The sequence below is a fragment of the Sabethes cyaneus genome, chromosome 2, assembly GCF_943734655.1.
Source record: "Sabethes cyaneus chromosome 2, idSabCyanKW18_F2, whole genome shotgun sequence".
NCBI classification, from domain to species: domain Eukaryota; kingdom Metazoa; phylum Arthropoda; class Insecta; order Diptera; family Culicidae; genus Sabethes; species Sabethes cyaneus.
Genome location: NC_071354.1, coordinates 200,115,084 through 200,132,546, shown reverse-complemented (window position 1 = coordinate 200,132,546; position 17,463 = coordinate 200,115,084). Strand labels below are relative to the sequence as shown.

Here is a 17,463-nt window from a genome sequence, read left to right as displayed (position 1 = left end):
TTTGCGGGTTTATAAAGCAAATTTTCCGCTCGAATTTTGTTTTTCAACTGATCGAATGATTTTAAAATTGTTTGATAAGCATTTTTTTGAAAACGTCACAAAGATAATTACTCTATTTTGATAAATATATTCAATGAAAGGAATTTGAACATGCGCATTAAGCAGCACTAGCCACACAATTGTTCTGTACTCTAACAAAGTCGCAAAGTCTGTCGTATAAAAACAGATCAAATTTCGATATCGGAATGTAGCACCTAGACTTTGCTTTGATAAAATTAAAGTAATCAGATTATTCCTAAATTAATACCGGATATATTGGATAGCAATAAAAAGAAAATCGGTTCTCTAATGCATGGCAAATTTATTTGGAGGAGCTAAACTCAAAATTACATTGTTTTCAACGTCTTTGCTTGTCTTTAGATGTAATAGCAACCGATGCTGTGTAGAAGCAGAGAGTTTCGTATCTCCTGTGACCCTTTAATGCCCAAGCTTTTGACGTAGGAATACGTCTTTGTTTACGATACTGGGTAGCACATCGTGAAAACGAATATAGAAGTCTAACGTTTGAATGAAAGATTTACAATGCTAATAACTACTATACTACTGTAACATAACTGTTAATATGTCGTTGGATAGATACAATATTCAGCAATTTTATAGTAACATATTTATACTAATCTTTTATGCACTGTAAAGTTTCAAGGTCAACTTTCGCCAGGTGTTGTGTACGATGGGAATTCTTCATGCAGAGTCTGCAGCTTGTCGTTCATATGCCTACGCCACTCTCCGCTTTCCGTTTGTACTCCGCCAAAAATAATCCGCAGCAGCTTTCGTTCAAGTACGACAGGTGTACATATGTCTTCCGTAAGGAAAGCTACAGTCTCAAGTTCGCAGAGGACTGCCGGACCATTTATGCATCGTCAGCTTTGTGCGGCGGCGTATGCTCCATGATTGAAGCCTCTTGAAGTAGGTCCAACTTCCAGCTTGAATGCGTCGTTGGATCTACTTATGACTTGTATTATTGTCGGCGGTAATTAGAGAACCCAAATATATGAACTCATCTATCACATCCAGTTCATCGTTATTAACAGTCAGTCACTGTCCGTAGGAGCCGAACGTCTTTTCCTACCATATATTTGGTTTTCGACGCATTGATTTGAATCCGATCCTCTGCTTCTGTTTTTAGTCTACGAATTCTTTCGCTATTGGCGATAGATGACGTAACGAAATCTGGGACGGCGTTGATCAGCGTAATGCCGGGGTAATTATAACAATCGAGCCGATCGCCCTTATTATAGATGGGACAAACCACACCTATCAATTACTCCGTCGGTAGCTTTTCCTCCTTTCAAATCCTTGAAATTACGGCTAAATACGGCGGGAAAGTCACGGGTCCGGAAACTGTACACCCACATGCTGACGAAGCCTCATTGTCTCATCATGGATGATGAGACTTACCTCAATGCGGACTTCCGGCAGCTCCCGGGGCTACTGTTCTTCACCGCCCAGCACAGGTTTGATGTTCTGGAGGAAATAAGGAAGCAGAAACTTTCAAAGTTTACCAAGAAATACATGATTTGGCAAGCGATCTGCTCATGTGGCAAACGGAGTGCGTCGTTCGTGACTACCCGCACTTTAACCGGGCAGATTTATTTTAAGGAGTGTCTACAGAAGCGTCTGCTTCCTCGGCTGGTTTGATCTAGCTTCGTGTCACTATTCAAAGGACGTCCTGGAGTGGTACGAAGCCAACGGGGTCACTTTCGTACCCAAGGATATGAACACCCCAAACGCTTAGGCTCATCGAAAAATACTGGGCTATTATGCAGCAGGCAGTGTGGAAGCCTCCCAAGGAGGTCAAATCTGAAGAAGACATGAAGAAAAAGTGAGTTTCCGTACAGACGAAGCCGCAGCTAGATGTTGTACAGAATCTTATGAGTGGAGTTTTATTTGTATTTTGGTCGATTCATCTGACAATTCTACATGGATTTTCTACATGAATATGAAACTTAAATCTAGAACCAAACTATTGCAGCATCCTAGACCGTTGTCAGTCAGTAGATCAGTAGACGCGTCAGTAGATGCGTGAAGAAACGTCTCCAAAGTCAAAAAATTCTTCGACCAGCGTGAAGGTGCGGATGCATGACGTCAGTGATTCATAAAACCCGTACATAGTCCGATGGAATCTGGTTGTCAGTGAATTCGATGGGCGATGCTGTCTACGTGAAGCACGAAAATCAATACGGGACAGCAGAGCCGGGGCATCTATTTCATTGGTAAGCAGCTTGGCCACAAAAGTTGCTTGGTGAATCCTTCGACGACTCTCTAATGTCTACAAATCCAAAAGCTGGTATCGGTATACGTAGCGGGGAAGATTGTGAAGTAGACACCAGGGTAGATGTCTCAGGACGATACGAACAAATCTTCGTTGAAAACGTTCTATTCTGGCTTTCCAACACAGGTTATGATGATTCCAGGGGACTCAGACATTCTCAAGTGTTGGCCAGACCAACGCGCAGTACAATGCCTTGTGATGAACCCAAGTTGTTGCGAAGCTCTAGAGATGACAGCATTATAATGTTGGTTGAACATAAGCTTGTTATTCAACATAACTCCAAGATCGCTGATCTGATCGACGCGTCCGAGAATAGCTCCGTTTATCCGGTAATCAAATGAGATGGACGTATTACATCGGTGGAATGTTATAACCACACATTTTGCAATGCTTATTGTGAGCTTGTTTCTATTACACCAATCAGCTAAGGTGTCCAACAGCGCTTGCAATAGGTAGCAATCAACGATAGATTTCACAACGAAGTAGATCTTTAGATCGTCGGCATATATCAGTGTGCACCCAGAACCAAGCAGAATGTCAATGTCGTAAAGTACAAGGCGAATAGCCAAGGCCCCAGGTTACTGCCTTGCGGAACACCAGAAGTATTACTGAATGCACGTAAAACTGTGGAATCCAGCTTGACACGTAAAGTACGGTTTGTTAGCTATGAGCTCAACCATGAAGTCAATCTGTCAGATACACCGGGTTTAGAGAACTTGTGCAAGAGTATTCGATGATCTACTGTGTCGAAAGCGGCCTTAATATCTATGTACACAGCGTCAATTTAAGTTCCAACTTCTATCTGTGAGTTGCAGGTACTAGTGAAATCCATCAAGTTCGTCGCTACAGAACGACCTGGCATAAAACCATGCTGGTCGACTGATATATAGTTTTCCGTTGCCCAAACGATTCGGTGAAAAGTCGACTTAGAGGCACGGCAAGAGCAGTAGCACAGCGACAGAAAATAATAGCCAGAACTCCATCGGATCCAGGTGAGTAGGAGCTCTTCAATTTCTTTGCACCAGAAATGACCATGTCGGGAGTGATGTCAAAAACGTCCAGATCAACAGCGCCATCGGGGACGCCTGACGCAGCTATTTCAGACTGCGTGGTACATCCCCTGGCGAATACAGAAGAAAAATGATCAGCAAACAATTCGCAAGATACAGTAACAGTTGATGATTCCGTTCCGCCCAAGAACACACTAGAAGGAATAGAAGATCCTTTCCTCTTAGAGTGTACGAATGTCCGAAAACGTTAGGTGCGAGCACACGGTTATGGTATTGGAGTTGAATAAAATAAATGTGCCAAAAGCTTACTAATGGGTTATATTTTAATGTCTGACAGTTTGAAAAGAACCAGTCAACATAGTAATTTTCTACAGCGGTTTTTTCGTGATACAATTTGATGTGGGATACCCTTTGGTAAAGGTGTTAAAGAATTTTAGAATGTATTAAGGAATAAAATAAAATTGTAATGAAAACCATCGAGCAATAAAAGTTTTGTTGTCACTTCTAGGTGAAGGCAAATCGAAGTGGCAAAGTTTAAACTCTCGCCGTCTAGCCATCAAGAACTTACTCTAGACAGAGCTAGAGAATATTTCTCTCCATTAATTAATCGTAGAGTGTAGAGACACCGGTTAGGACAATTGAGAATCTTTCGAAAAGTATCTCTCTTCTTCGGAGTCTAATTGGTGAGTCCAATTGATGATCTGATTGAAACAAATCAATTCCAAAAACTTCAACGCAAATTGATGGTCACATTGTAATTCCCCAAAAAAACACAGACAGTTCAAAATCGGGTCGTACGAACCGTGCCAGCGAGATCAAACCCTCTCGGTTTCGTCATCGATGATTCGTCGGAAAACGCAAAGAGGGACAGTCGAACTTGGGCGAATCACAATCCGTTTATTGCGATACTCCAGTAGGTTTGTGCGTATTTCTTTCAAAAATTTGAATGACAGTGAAGCACACATGCAGCCCGTGTTATCAATTTGCGCCACGCCAGTCATTCAGCGCGCTTTTTTTTCTGTGCTCGAGAATGACAGACGACATTGACCTTTCGGGGGACCGTTTGTCCCGTCTCAACTCGTGGACAGATCAGAATGTTTGAAATTCATTAGTATGATCGGATTTCATTTGATTGTTTTTAGTGAGTATTTGGACATATTTGCTTGCTGCACATGTGAAGCAATTTTCGTTGTTTTTTATTTCCTGCGGGACGGGCTTTAAATCAAAATTGACGATTTGAATTAATCAAACTGTCGCTATGATAGCAAACAGGTAAACAGAAACTTTTTGAGTATGTAATGGACGATCAAAACTTACACACAAATCACTGTTAAACAGAATTTCGGACAAATTTCATCAAACATACGCAAGTTCTCAGCATAATCTGTTGGCACGTCGTAAAGGCTCAATGGATCTCAACATGTGGTTTTTTTCGTAAGATTTCGTAACAACCGAACCGACAGCTGCTTGTTTCAACTGCCAACGTCAGGCTCCCATCATCCATCAGGGCCAGCCATTAATTTAATAATTGATATGAACTAATTAAAACCCATCAATAAAACAAACAGTATTAATTTTCTCACTCTCCGGCGACTGGTTTGCCACGGAACAGTCAACGGCGCAGAAAAGTTCCCGTGCCGCAGCAAAAGCGGGCGGTTCTGGGTACACAATCGAAACCTATGTTCCTTTGGAGGACGACGCAGTGTGTGTGGCGCGTTGTGGGCGGAACGGGGCAATCCATAAAACGATCGTTTTTCACTTCCATATTTAGAGCACTTTTTCCACCAATAATAATTCGACCGGAATGTGTTGGCAGTTGGCACTGATGCTGCCGCCGCGGCTGCTCTGCCTCTATTTGGCATCGGATCGGATGGCGCGGCCCTGGTGGATTTTTAAACCAGACTACGGCCGACCGACAGTGTGCGACGTATGATGGCTGATGGATCTAATCCAATTAAGGGAACTATTACTAAGATCGGGACGTGATTATGTTTTTTTTTGTTTCAATGCTGAACTATGTAGACCCATTGCGTTTTCCAGGCTAAGTGATCGACGGTGACCGCGAGGGGAAACAGAACGATGATCTGAGCAGAGAATTTTTAAGTAAGGGGTGCTTACTTGTGAATGGTTACTTCGGCACTTCGGGGCAATCGGAATTAGTAGCTCATCAACGCTACGATCTGCTTATTGGGTGTCCGTTTTCACACATGTAGATCACTTGAATTGATGCCGATACAAACATAGTGATATATTGGAGTGAAGATTTTTTTATTTACTATATTTTTAAACTTTATAATAATATGTCAGTACTGAAAAAAGTTACTTTACCGAAACTCAAATTAACTGACGTTTAGCTAATTCTAATCTAATCTCATACTAACACAACCAACATGAATTCCAAGGAATCAAGTGGAACCTGAAATAATACCTAATTCCATTCAACTCTGAAATTAAAGGAAAAAAGATAGCGTAGACCTCCCGTATCAAACGCTTACTACATATTTTCAATTTTCAATCGTTGGAAGTATCTTTGCTACTAAAGTTAAGGCCCAGATACAATGCATATGGATTTTACTACGTTGCGGCAATTTGACAGCTATTCCATGGGTTTTCTGTCAAATTGCCGCAACGTAGTAAAATCCGTATCTGGACCTACAGAGTCGTGTGGTTAAACGTTACTGCGAAACTCTGAGTGTCGAACGGAAAGAAAAATGCGGTCAAAATGGATGTTCTATTAGTGATCAGGATCACAAGCGTATCGTGAAAGCGTTTAGGCGGAATACCAATACTTTAATCGGAGATGTGGCCAAAAAGTTGAATCTGTCACGGGCCCGGAAACTGTACACCCAGATGCTGACGAAGCCTCATTGTCTCATCATGCATAATGAGACCTGTCTCAAGGCAGACTTCCGGCAGCTTCAGGGGCTACTGTTCATCGCGTAGCACAAGTTTGATGTTTCGGAGGAAATAAGGAAGCAGAAACTTTCAAAGTTTGCCAAGAAATACATGATTTAGCAAGCGATCTGAGCATGCACCGTCCACGTCCACTGAGAGTGCACCGTTCGTGACTACCGGGACTGTAAACGGGCAAATCTACCTCAAGGAGTGTCTACAGAAGCGTCTGCTTCTTTTGTTGAAGCAACACGAGCGCCCTACAATCTTTTGACCAGATCTAGCTACGTGCCGCTATTCAAAGGATGTCGAAGTCAATGGGGTTATTTTTGTATCCAAGGACATGACCCCCCCCCCCCCCCAAAGCACCGGAACTAAGGCCCATCGAAAAATACTGGGTTATTATGAAGCAGACACTACGGAAGGCTCCCAAGGAGGTCAAATCTGGAAAGGGCATGAAGAAAAAGTGGTTTCCGTACAGAAGAAGCTGCATCCGGATGTTGTACAGAACCCTATGCGTAAGGTGCGAGCATAAGGTTATGGTATTGAATTTGAATGAAATAAATATGCCAAAAACTCACTAATGAGTTATATTTTATTGTCTGGAAGTTTGAAAAGGATTGATCATTTAGGTAATTTTCTACAGCGTTTCTTCCATGGTGCAATTTGATGCGAGACACCCTTTACTTAGAAATTTTCATTCCTGTACCGCATTGAAAGCAAAATTAATTGTATAAAATCCAACAACGACTAACTATAGCACTTTTTAAAGTCATTATTAAGACAAATAATGTATCAATTATTTCGAAATCTTTCAATTAATTCCAAATCGTCCGTATGCTACAAAGACTTCCTTATCTTGACTTACCTATCTGTTAACTATTTCTTGAACAACCGCTACCTTTTGGAAATTATTGAAAAATATAATTTCTAACCTCAAGTCGCCCGTTGCAATACAGACTGCTCGAATGTCAGCAGGTTCCATAGTGTAGCGGTTATCACGTCTGCTTTACACGCAGAAGGTCTCCAGTTCGATCCTGGATGGAACCACTTTTTTGGACGTGCACACATGTTTACTACACAGCTACACTTATGTTTGTCATGTTATGTCAACCCAACATTGCCCTAGCATTGTTTTGGTATATCCAAACATTGGAATGAGTCAAGTTGTGCTTCCACCTATCAGTAAATCGATATCGAATAACATCAATTATTTCGTTCATGAATTGTTATTGAAATGATGGCACTTTACTTCGTCAGTGGTTACATCGCAATACATCGTATCAACCCGATATTTCCGGCAAAAATAGGATGACGGAGGTATTCCATGGGATACAGTATAATTTTTCCGTGTCAGCGCTGTTCCGTTTGGCCGTTTCACGAATTCAGTAAAAAATTGAATTGGCAAGCAGTTGACAAATAACTTTAATCAAACAAAAAACAATATAAGCAACACAGCTCTCTATGCCTATAAAAATGGATTTCTGTCTGTCTGTCCGTATGTTCCTTATAGACTCGGAAACTATTGAACCGAACGGCGTGAAAACTTGCATGCAGGGGTTTTTGGGACCTGGGAAGGATCTTATGATAGTTAGAGTCCCCTTCCCCTTAAAAGCGGAGGCTCCCATACAAATAAAACACAAATTTCTGCATAACTCGAGAACTAATCAAGCAAATGGAACCAAATTTGGCATGTGGGGGTTTTAGGAGGCAGGATTTTTTTCTATGGTGAATTATGACCCCTTCCCCCTTTAAGAGGTGGGGCTTTCGTACAAATGAAATACAAATTTTCTCATACCTCGAGGACTAATCCAGTAAATGGATCCAAATTTGGCATGTGGGTATTTTTGGAGGTAAGAATTTGTTTATTGTGTACTGAGATCCCTTCTCCTTCTAAGGGAAGTTACCTGGTGCTAAAAACCACTCAAAAATCTACGAAATGTGTTATCACCGCCAATCACCAAAGGATGTGTGATTGTGACTTGCTGGTTTAATTTTTTATAGAACTACAAATTAGAAGAAACTGATACACAAGATGCAGGAAGTTGGAAAGTATCTCGATCTCATCTCAGAGACTGTAGATTACAGAGGTGCCGACACACCCAAAATCCGCTAAATTTTGAACCAAAACGGAGAGTTACCTTTATTTATGATGGTACTCCCCGTTTTGTTTCAAAATTTAGCGGATTTTGAGTGTATCGGCACCTCTGTAATCTACAGTCTCTGTAGCTTAGCTGCGCGAATATAATGGAGCCCTAACTAGATCAATGGAAGCCAAATCTGCTATCTAGGGTCAGTTTTGGTCATATCTGGACATATTTGATGGACTCCGGGACCCCTAGGAAAGTCAATAATACAATGTGTTATATGTTTGATAATGAAACCAAGTCCGGAGTTGGTCATTATGGTTCTAGGTACTCAGTTTGGCTTACTTTATTATTTATTTAGGTGGCTTGCCGTCCTAAGACAAAGCCTGCTGAACAAAGTTTCTCGATGTAACTCGGTTGAGGGCTACCGCTCTCCAATTCCTCGGACACCGAGTACTCTCCGTCAGATCTCGCTCCACCTGGTCTAACCATCTTGCTCGCTGCGCTCCTGGTCGTCTTGTTCCTACCAGATTTGAGGCGAACACCATCTTTGCAGGGTAGTTATCCGGCATTCTTGCAACATGTCCTGCCCATCGTATCCGTCCAGCTTTAGCCACCTTCTGGATACTGGGTTCGCCATAAAGCTGTGCGAGTTCATGGTTCATCCTCTGCCTCCATACTCCGTTCTCCTGTATACCGCCGAAGATCGTTCTTAGCACTTAGCATGTTTCATGCCCGTAGAGATCAACCGGTCTAATACGCGTTTTGTACTGGGTGTACTTTGTACGGGGACTTAGTCTGCTCGACCGCAATTGCTTGTGGAGCCCATAGTAAGCACGACTTCCGCTGATACGCCTCCGAATCTCACGGCTGGTATCATTGTCCGCCGTTACCAGTGAGCCAAGGTGGACAAATTCATCAACTTCCTCAAACTCGTCGATCGATATACTACTGCCCAAGCGGTGTCGTTCGGCCTCGGTTCCGCTGGCCAGCATGTACTTTGTTTTAGACGTATTTACCTTTAACCCAATCTTTTCTGCTTCGCGCTTTAGTCTGGTGTACTGTTCAGCCACCGCCACAGATGTTCTGCCGATAATATCCATGTCATCGGCAAAGCAGACGAATTGACTAGATTTGTTGAATATCGTGCCCCGCGTGTTGATATCCGCTCGGTTCATAACACCTTGTAGCGCTATGTTGAACAGCAGGCATGAAAGACCATCACCTTGACGAAGCCCTCTGTGTGATTCGAATGAACTTGACAATCCACCCGAAATCCGAACACAGCACTGTGTACCATCCATCGTAGATTTAATCAGTTTGATGAGCTTCCTGGGGAAGCTACTCTCGTCCATGATTTTCCATAGCTCTTTCCGGTCGATGGTATCATATGCGGCTTTGAAGTCAACGAATAAATGATGCGTGGGAACTCTGTATTCATGGCCCTTTTGGAGGATTTGCCGCAGTGTAAATATTTGATGCATTGTAGGCCGACCTTCGACGAAGCCGGCTTGATAAGTTCCCACAAATCTATTCGCAATTGGTGATAGACGGCGGAAAATGATTTGGGACAGCACTTTATAGGCGGCATTGAAAACGGTGATCGCTCGATAGTTCTCACAGTCCAACTTGTCGCCCTTTTTATAGATCGGGTAGATAACCCCATCTTTCCACTCCTCCGGTAGCTGTTCCGTATCCCAAATTCTAACAATTAGTCGGTGTATATAAACGGCCAGCTTTTCTGGTCTCATTTTAATAGGCTCCGCTCCGATGCCATCTTTTCCAGCTGACTTGCTGTTCTTTAGCTGCATGATGGCCTCCTTAACTTCGCCTATCGTTGGGGTTGGCAGCTCTTCCCCGTTTGCTGCACCGTCGAAATCGCTTTCCCTGCCGCCATGGTTTTCCGCCTAAGCGCCATTCAGGTGTTCGTCGAAGTGCTGCTTCCACCTATCGGTCACCTCACGATCGACCGTCAGAATACTGCCAGTCTTATCCCGACACATTTCGGCCTTTGCGGGATCCGTTCAGTTTCTGGTAGAACTTTCGCGAAAGATTTGGTTCCGCTGCATCGTCTTCTGTTTGTGTCTTTCCACGTTTTGACGCGTGACACTGCGCATCTTGGCCGTCCGCGCAGCGTTCTCCTCATCCATCACCCTCCTACATTAATCGTCAAACCAATCGTTCCGCTGATTCCGGGCCACACGCCCGATGGAGCTCTCCGCTACTCTGCTGATGGCTGTTTTGATAGTGTTCCAACAGTTCTAGAGAGGGGCTTCGTCCAGCTTGTCCTCTTTCGGCAGCGCAGCTTCGAGTGAATGCGCGTAGTTTGCGGCGACGTCTAGCTGCTTCAGCCGCGCGAGATCTAACCGAGGCTAGCGTCGGTACCGAATGTTGTTCACAACGGAGAGTCTTCGGCGCATCTTAACCATCACTAGGTAGTGGTCCGAGTCAACGTTAGCGCGTCGATAGGGTCTGACGTCGATAATGTCTGAGAACTGCCGACTGTCGATCAAAACATGGTCGATCTGTGATTCTGTCTGATTTGGTGACCTCCAGGTGTACTTGTGATGGATTCTGTGCTGGAAAAAGGTACTACGTGCGGCCATATTCTAGGAGGCGGCGAAGTCGATAAGTCTTAGGCCCATTTCATTGGTCCGCTGGTGTGTACTGAACCTTCCAATCACCGGTTTGTATTCCTCCTCCTAGCCGACCTGAGCATTGAAATTCCCGATGACGATCTTGATATCATGTTTTGGGCAACGGTCGTATTCACTCTCCAACTGCGCGTAGAATTCATCCTTGTCGTCATCGGTACTTCTGAAGTGAGGACTGTGCACGTTGATGAAGCTTATATTGAAGAATCGGCCCTTGATTCTCAATCTGCACATTCGAGGATTGATTGGCCACCACCCAACCACCCGTTTCCGCATCTCGCCTATCACTGTGAAACCTGTACCCAGCTCGTGTGTGTTGCCGCAGCTCTGGTATGTCCATCTCTGAACGTACGTACCGTTGAGCTCTTCCAGCACACCTTCTGCAGCGCTACGACGTCCAACTTGCGGCTCTTCAATACGTCGCAGAGCACTCGAGTGCTCCCTTGAAAGTTGAGATATCGGCAGTTCCACGTCCCGAGTTTCCAATCCATAGTCCTTTTTCGTCGTGTGGGTCTATTCCGATTGTTCCAGTAAGAATTTATTTGTTCTTCGTTCCGTGCTTTAGTATTTTACGTGGTGACGGCTTGCAAAGCCTGCTACACCAACCCCCTGTTTCGCCGGATGGCCAACGAAGCTCGAAAGCATACGACCTTGGCTTCCAGCGGGGTTGGTTACCCGATCTCCACCAAAGTTGCTCGTATCCCAGCTGGTACCACGAGGAGGTAGGAATAGGAGTTGTTGAATAAGATGTTTACCAGCCAGTTTGGTTTACATAGAGCTATTTTAAAAGTTTTAGTGTGATGAGTTTTTATTCATCTTCGAAACTGGTTATTTCCTAGGAGTTCCCGGGGTCCCTCATATAGGTCCAGATATGACCAAACCTGACCCTAGATAGCAAATTTGGCTTCCATTGATCTAGTTGCTGAATTCTGGTGTGATTTAAGGTGTCGCATGATAAGTTTTTGTTCGTCGACTAAACTCCATCCCCGCCGTGATTAACCGTTGCTTTAAGATTTTTTACATTTAGTTCTTCGTTTGGCTTTCTCCATACAAAACGACGACCATCTGAGCCAAACATCTTCCCAATAAGATATTATTTTTGCAGATGAGTCCCAATGTAACAGCTTTGACTCAGATGATCGTCGATGGTAAGGGGGTAGATCTATGCTAAAGATGCTGGCAGTTTAGTCTTCATAGATGGCATAATGGATCCAAATGTCTGTTTGAACATTTTAAAGCAAAACTTGAAGTCAAGTGCCAACAAAATGGGATTTAGTCAAAGGTTCAAGTTTTATCAAGACAGTGACTCAAAGCACAAAGCTCTTAAGGCACAAACATGGTTACTTTACAACTGCTCAAAAGTTATTGATACTCCACCACAATCTCGAGACATCAATCCCATTGGAAACCTTTGGGTATATCTCGACAAAAAAATTAGAATTTATTAGATTTCTAACAAAAGCGATCTTAGAAAGCACTTGATGGACGAATGGGACCAAATTTCCACCGAATACACGAAAAAAATCGTAGACAGCATTCAAAACGACTAAAGGCAGTTGCAATGACCAAGGGATACTATACTCAATACTAATACTTGAAATTAAGCCACACCTGCGAAATTAAAACTGTTAATTCGAATCCTGTATGAATATGAATTTGAGTACATTTTTTCCTGCGCTAATTTATAATTTTTTTTCTGGTAAATAAAAACCATTTTTCCAAAACCAGATATCATACCTTAATATTTACTTGTGACATTATGATTTTACACCAATAACAAGTCCCTAAAATTTCTGTTTAACTTTCAAATGTAGAAAGACGAAATCTCCATGTTGGTGTACGAATTCGAGTTTGGATCACTGTATCTTAAGCGTTCGAAGTTTGAATCAGAACGGTATCGGTACGATGATATGTATGGAAGTATGCAAAATATACACGGAAATTTATGCAGCGCAGGAAGAACATGAATTATCGTGTAACAAAAAATATATCACCCATCAGCTTTTACGCAATGTCAATCAACCTGCAATAAATCATCTCGTCAATCAACCCGAAACCTTCTATATGTCAAAAGCGGCAAATGAGCGTTTCATGTTAATTACAAACAACAACAATGTTGCAACGTACATAACAGTTTAGTTACAGACAATTGTCGTCTTATGTCGTAGGAAAAACGATCAAATTAATTTCCATATAATAATGTTTTATGACAAATGAAGGCTACCTGGTGCAGCAGTATCAGCACCAGAAAGGTCAGGAAAATCTTGTCTATCAAGACGCGGTCTATCGTGGATAACATCGCCATCGTCACGATTGATATCGTCACAAAAACAGCTCAATTGTTCGCGTACGTGTACGGAGCTTACCAATAAACAAATGACAATCTAATGTTAGTTTAACCGTTGAATGATCACCGGTAACAAAGAAAAAATCATAAATTATGCTGTATTGTGGTGGGAAAATGTTTTCGTTCAATCGACTGTTCAGATGAAATGATACACAACAAAACAAAAAAAATATTTGGTTCCATCCAGGATCGAACTGGAGACCTTCTGCGTGTAAAGCAGACGTGATAACCGCTACACTATGGAACCCGACGCGAGTGGTAGGCTCTAGAAGCGTACTGTTCGTGCATCATTCAAGTAGCGGCAAACGGTAGAAACTATAAATAGCTCGATAAAGCGCATGCGCACAAAACAAGCACGAACGTCGGTATGTTGATGTTATGCTTGTGTGCGGATCGTAACGTATGTTGGAATAAAGCTACATCTGCTGAGTTCGCTTTACATTCAATTTGCGCTTGATGGCTGTGTTACTATGTGTTACGTGCGCCGAACGGGTGTACAGTGATTTCAGGTTTCTTTGTGAAATGGAAACAGCACGTGTCTTTTTAACTTTCATCAATTATAACCCCTTAATTATATAGGTAGGTACAGTAAGAATCTTCTACAAATCGATTTTCATTTTATTTCATAATCGTAGGGTACAAATATTTAAGTACCTATACACATAGTACAAAATGCCATTCCGTCAAATATTTACGAAGTTACAGTGGTTACACGCACATTTGAGAGCGTGTCAGAGGGGTTGAAGAAAACACGTGAAATTTTGAACGCCTTTATCTCAAAACTGTGTTTATAAAGTCGATGACCAAGATTTCTCGAAAACGGCTAAACCAATCCGCTTCAAGTTTTTACACAAGTTTTCTAAGAATATTTTCAGGAAATTAATCGTAGGTTTTTGTGAACAGATTAATATGTTTTTATTTTATAGCTAATTTAAGACCAAAATTTATGGCAAAAATCTATTTTCTGTATTTGAGAAGCCGCCGTTTTGTCAAAAATTATTATTTCGTCAATTCCTTCTATCAATCTATAGATAATATATCATATTAGGTAACGATTTCGTTTTGATTTTATAATAGACCTCGTTGTGGTCTACAGCCTTTTATCTAACGATTCTTATTCCTACCTCCTCGTGGTACCAGTCCGGTATACAAGCAACTTAAGGGGACATGAACGACTAAAAATTTAGTCGAACCTACACAACGTATTGGAACAAACTTTTTTTTATTTTGTTGGTAGAAGTTTGGCAAAGACTTTTATAACTTTTGAGGTTTGTAAACGAAACACAGCCAGAGAAAAAAGAAACAGAAGACAAAATTTTATTTTTTCAGGCATCTATTTTTCTTTTTTTTCGTTTTTCTTTGGCTGTGTTTCGTTTACAAACCTGAAAAGTTATAAAAGTCTTTGCCAAGCTTCTACCAACAAAATAAAAAAAGTTTGTTCCCATACGTTGTGTAGTTTCTGAGAAAAAGGTACATAAGGTTTGAAAATCGTGGTTTTCTAGGAGCGGCGTTTTATTCCGCCGAAGTTGTTCCACGTCGCACTGGAATGCTTATGTGTATGATCGTTTTTCGGCCACTTCCCGTGGTCGGATTATTACAAATTTAGTATCAAAATAAACGGAAAAGATTGCGGAATCCAAATCTGAAATAAAAAAATTATGATTTTTTCAAAATTTTTAGTCGTTTATGTCCCCTTAATTGAAGATCAGGTAACCAATCCCGTTGGAAACTAAGGTCCTATGCCGACAGCAAAGGACGCACTCATACTTTCACTGAGTGTTGGCTAATAAAGGAATAACTTTGCCAGTCGTGAGCGCTAGGGGTGGACTGGCCCACTGGACATATGCCCGGTGGGCACCCAGTAAACATTTCGTTGTTACACAAAATGAGCTTTTCCAAAATTTTTATTTCAGTTAAACTCTTTCTACGACTCACGAATATTCAATTGCTGGGGCCCCATGATTTATGAAATCATCCGATTTGATGATTGAAAGTTTAGCTTCAACTGCGACTGTTGGGGCCCCGAATTTTAAGCCAAAATTTCTATTTAAATTTAACTTTTTCTACGACTCACGAATGTTCATTTGCTGGAGCCCATGATTCATGAAATCATCTGATTTGATAATTGAAAATTCAGCTTCAAATGGGACTGTTGGGGCCCCGAATTTAAATTTCTGTTTAAATTTAGCTTTTTCTACGACTCACGAATGTTCAATTGCTGGGGCCCATCCGATTTGATGACTGAAAATTCAAATGTAGTTTCTCATATATAAATTCAATTCTCTTTGCAGCTTTATTTTGGACTTGTGATCCAAAACTCCGAAAAATACTTGTTGGAGTCTGCAAATTTAAACCTAAGTTTCCAAGTTAATAATAAACTCATGTCATGTAGCTTGAATGCCTACAAATAGAATTGCCCAAATTGCCAAATTGCTTGGATGAAATGACTCCAAAAAACTAAGCAATTCCTTAGAATTATGAAAGTAAAAATTCTACTTCATGCGAAGTCGCCCTATTGTTTATAAATATTAACTTTTTGGGACCCAAGCTTTATAGAATATTATATGAGCAGGTTGAATACTTGCAAATTTAGGAAAAATTACGGTTTTAGTGGAACTCTTTCTACTGCTTATAAATATTGAATTATTGGGACCCCGTGATTAGAGAAATCATTTTAGTTGAACTGTGGTCCAAGCTCCGAAAATACTTATATAAGCAGCTTAAATTCTGAGAATTTAAAAGTAGAATTTGTATTTCATCCGCAGTTATTTTACTATTCATAAATATTGAACTGTCGGCTTAAGCCTCATACTTAGATTACTTCAGTGGCGATGGTCCGTTATCGATCCAGCGTCGAATGAATTATGGTCCTCCAGTATTTAATCCTGGGCTACCATTCTCCAAACCCCTCGAACACCAACTGAACGTGCATCATCCTCGATAGCGCACATTTCTCAGTTGCGGGGTCTACTCCGAAGTCTACGGCCTCTTCGCCATTCTCTGCTTAAAATAATTTTGGTTACTTACATGTGTCTGCGCTACACTCCATTTTCCATTTTACAAAATTTTACGTTAAAAACCCTAAGTACTCGTCGATTAGCTTCCTTTAACGTCCATGATTCATGTCTGTAAAGGGCCACTGAGAGGATTAGTGTTCTCTAGAGCACCAGTTTTATGCGATTTTGCAAGCTACGGGACTTCAGCTACAAAACGTAATACGTTGAAAGCCTAATTCGCAACAGTAATTAGTCGTTCTATTTTGCGACTTATATCGTCACCTGTCATGAGCTTACCAAAATATCTGAATTCATCTACAATTTCATATCGTTCCCCATTTAGTTCCTCTTCGGCACCAGCACCATTTGGGCTTCCACGCTCCTTGCTTGCCATATACTTCGTTTTGGCAGTGTTAATGGTAAGCCCCAATTTCCCAATTAAATGTCTTAAAGGCTTCTTTCCCTGCTCTACTGCTGATTTCGGTGATATCGACGTCATCCGCAAAATCAAAAAGCATGTAAGGTCCCATCCGCTATTCTGACTCATAATTTTTACTCATCCAGCGTCACACGAATCAACGTCACTAGTTCTGTAGGAAAACCATGTCCTAGCGTTAACTGCCACAGCTCATTTCGTTTGACTGAATCGTATGCCGCTTTAAAATCAACAAAAAGATAATGAGTCTGCTAGTTGTACTCCCGAAACTCGTCAGTTACTAAACGCAGGGTAAATAGCTGATCCATCGTGGACCGACCCTTATGAAAACCAGCTTAGTACTCGCCGACGAAGAACTCCGCTAACGATCTCAGTCTACAACACAGGATAGGAAGAGCACTTTATAGGCAGAATTGAGAAATGTAATTCCTTGATAGGTTTTACTCTCGAGTCGATGTCCGTTTTTAAAATTATGGGAAATGAGGCCAATCAACTCCTCCTCCGATATTTATTTTCCACCCATATCCTGACAATGATGCGGCGAATTGTTTCGAACAGCTGCTCGCTCCTTGCTTTTAAAAGTTCAACCAGGACACCATTCTTTCCAGCAACCTTACCGTTTTTCAGCTCATAGATTGCCTTCATAGCCTCCTCCTGTGTTGGTGGCTCCACAGCTCGGCCGTCGCTCATAATTCTTATCCTGTACCTG

General features: G+C 41.7%; 2 non-coding genes across 2 annotated transcripts; one reads left to right on the top strand and one right to left on the bottom strand.

The window, feature by feature from the left end:
• The first annotated feature begins 7,211 nt into the window (after positions 1-7,211).
• Trnav-uac (transfer RNA valine (anticodon UAC)) lies at positions 7,212-7,284 on the top strand. The gene has a single exon. It is a non-coding gene; the product is annotated as a tRNA-Val (tRNA).
• Positions 7,285-13,496: 6,212 nt separating this feature from the next.
• Trnav-uac (transfer RNA valine (anticodon UAC)) lies at positions 13,497-13,569 on the bottom strand. The gene has a single exon. It is a non-coding gene; the product is annotated as a tRNA-Val (tRNA).
• Positions 13,570-17,463: the final 3,894 nt, after the last annotated feature.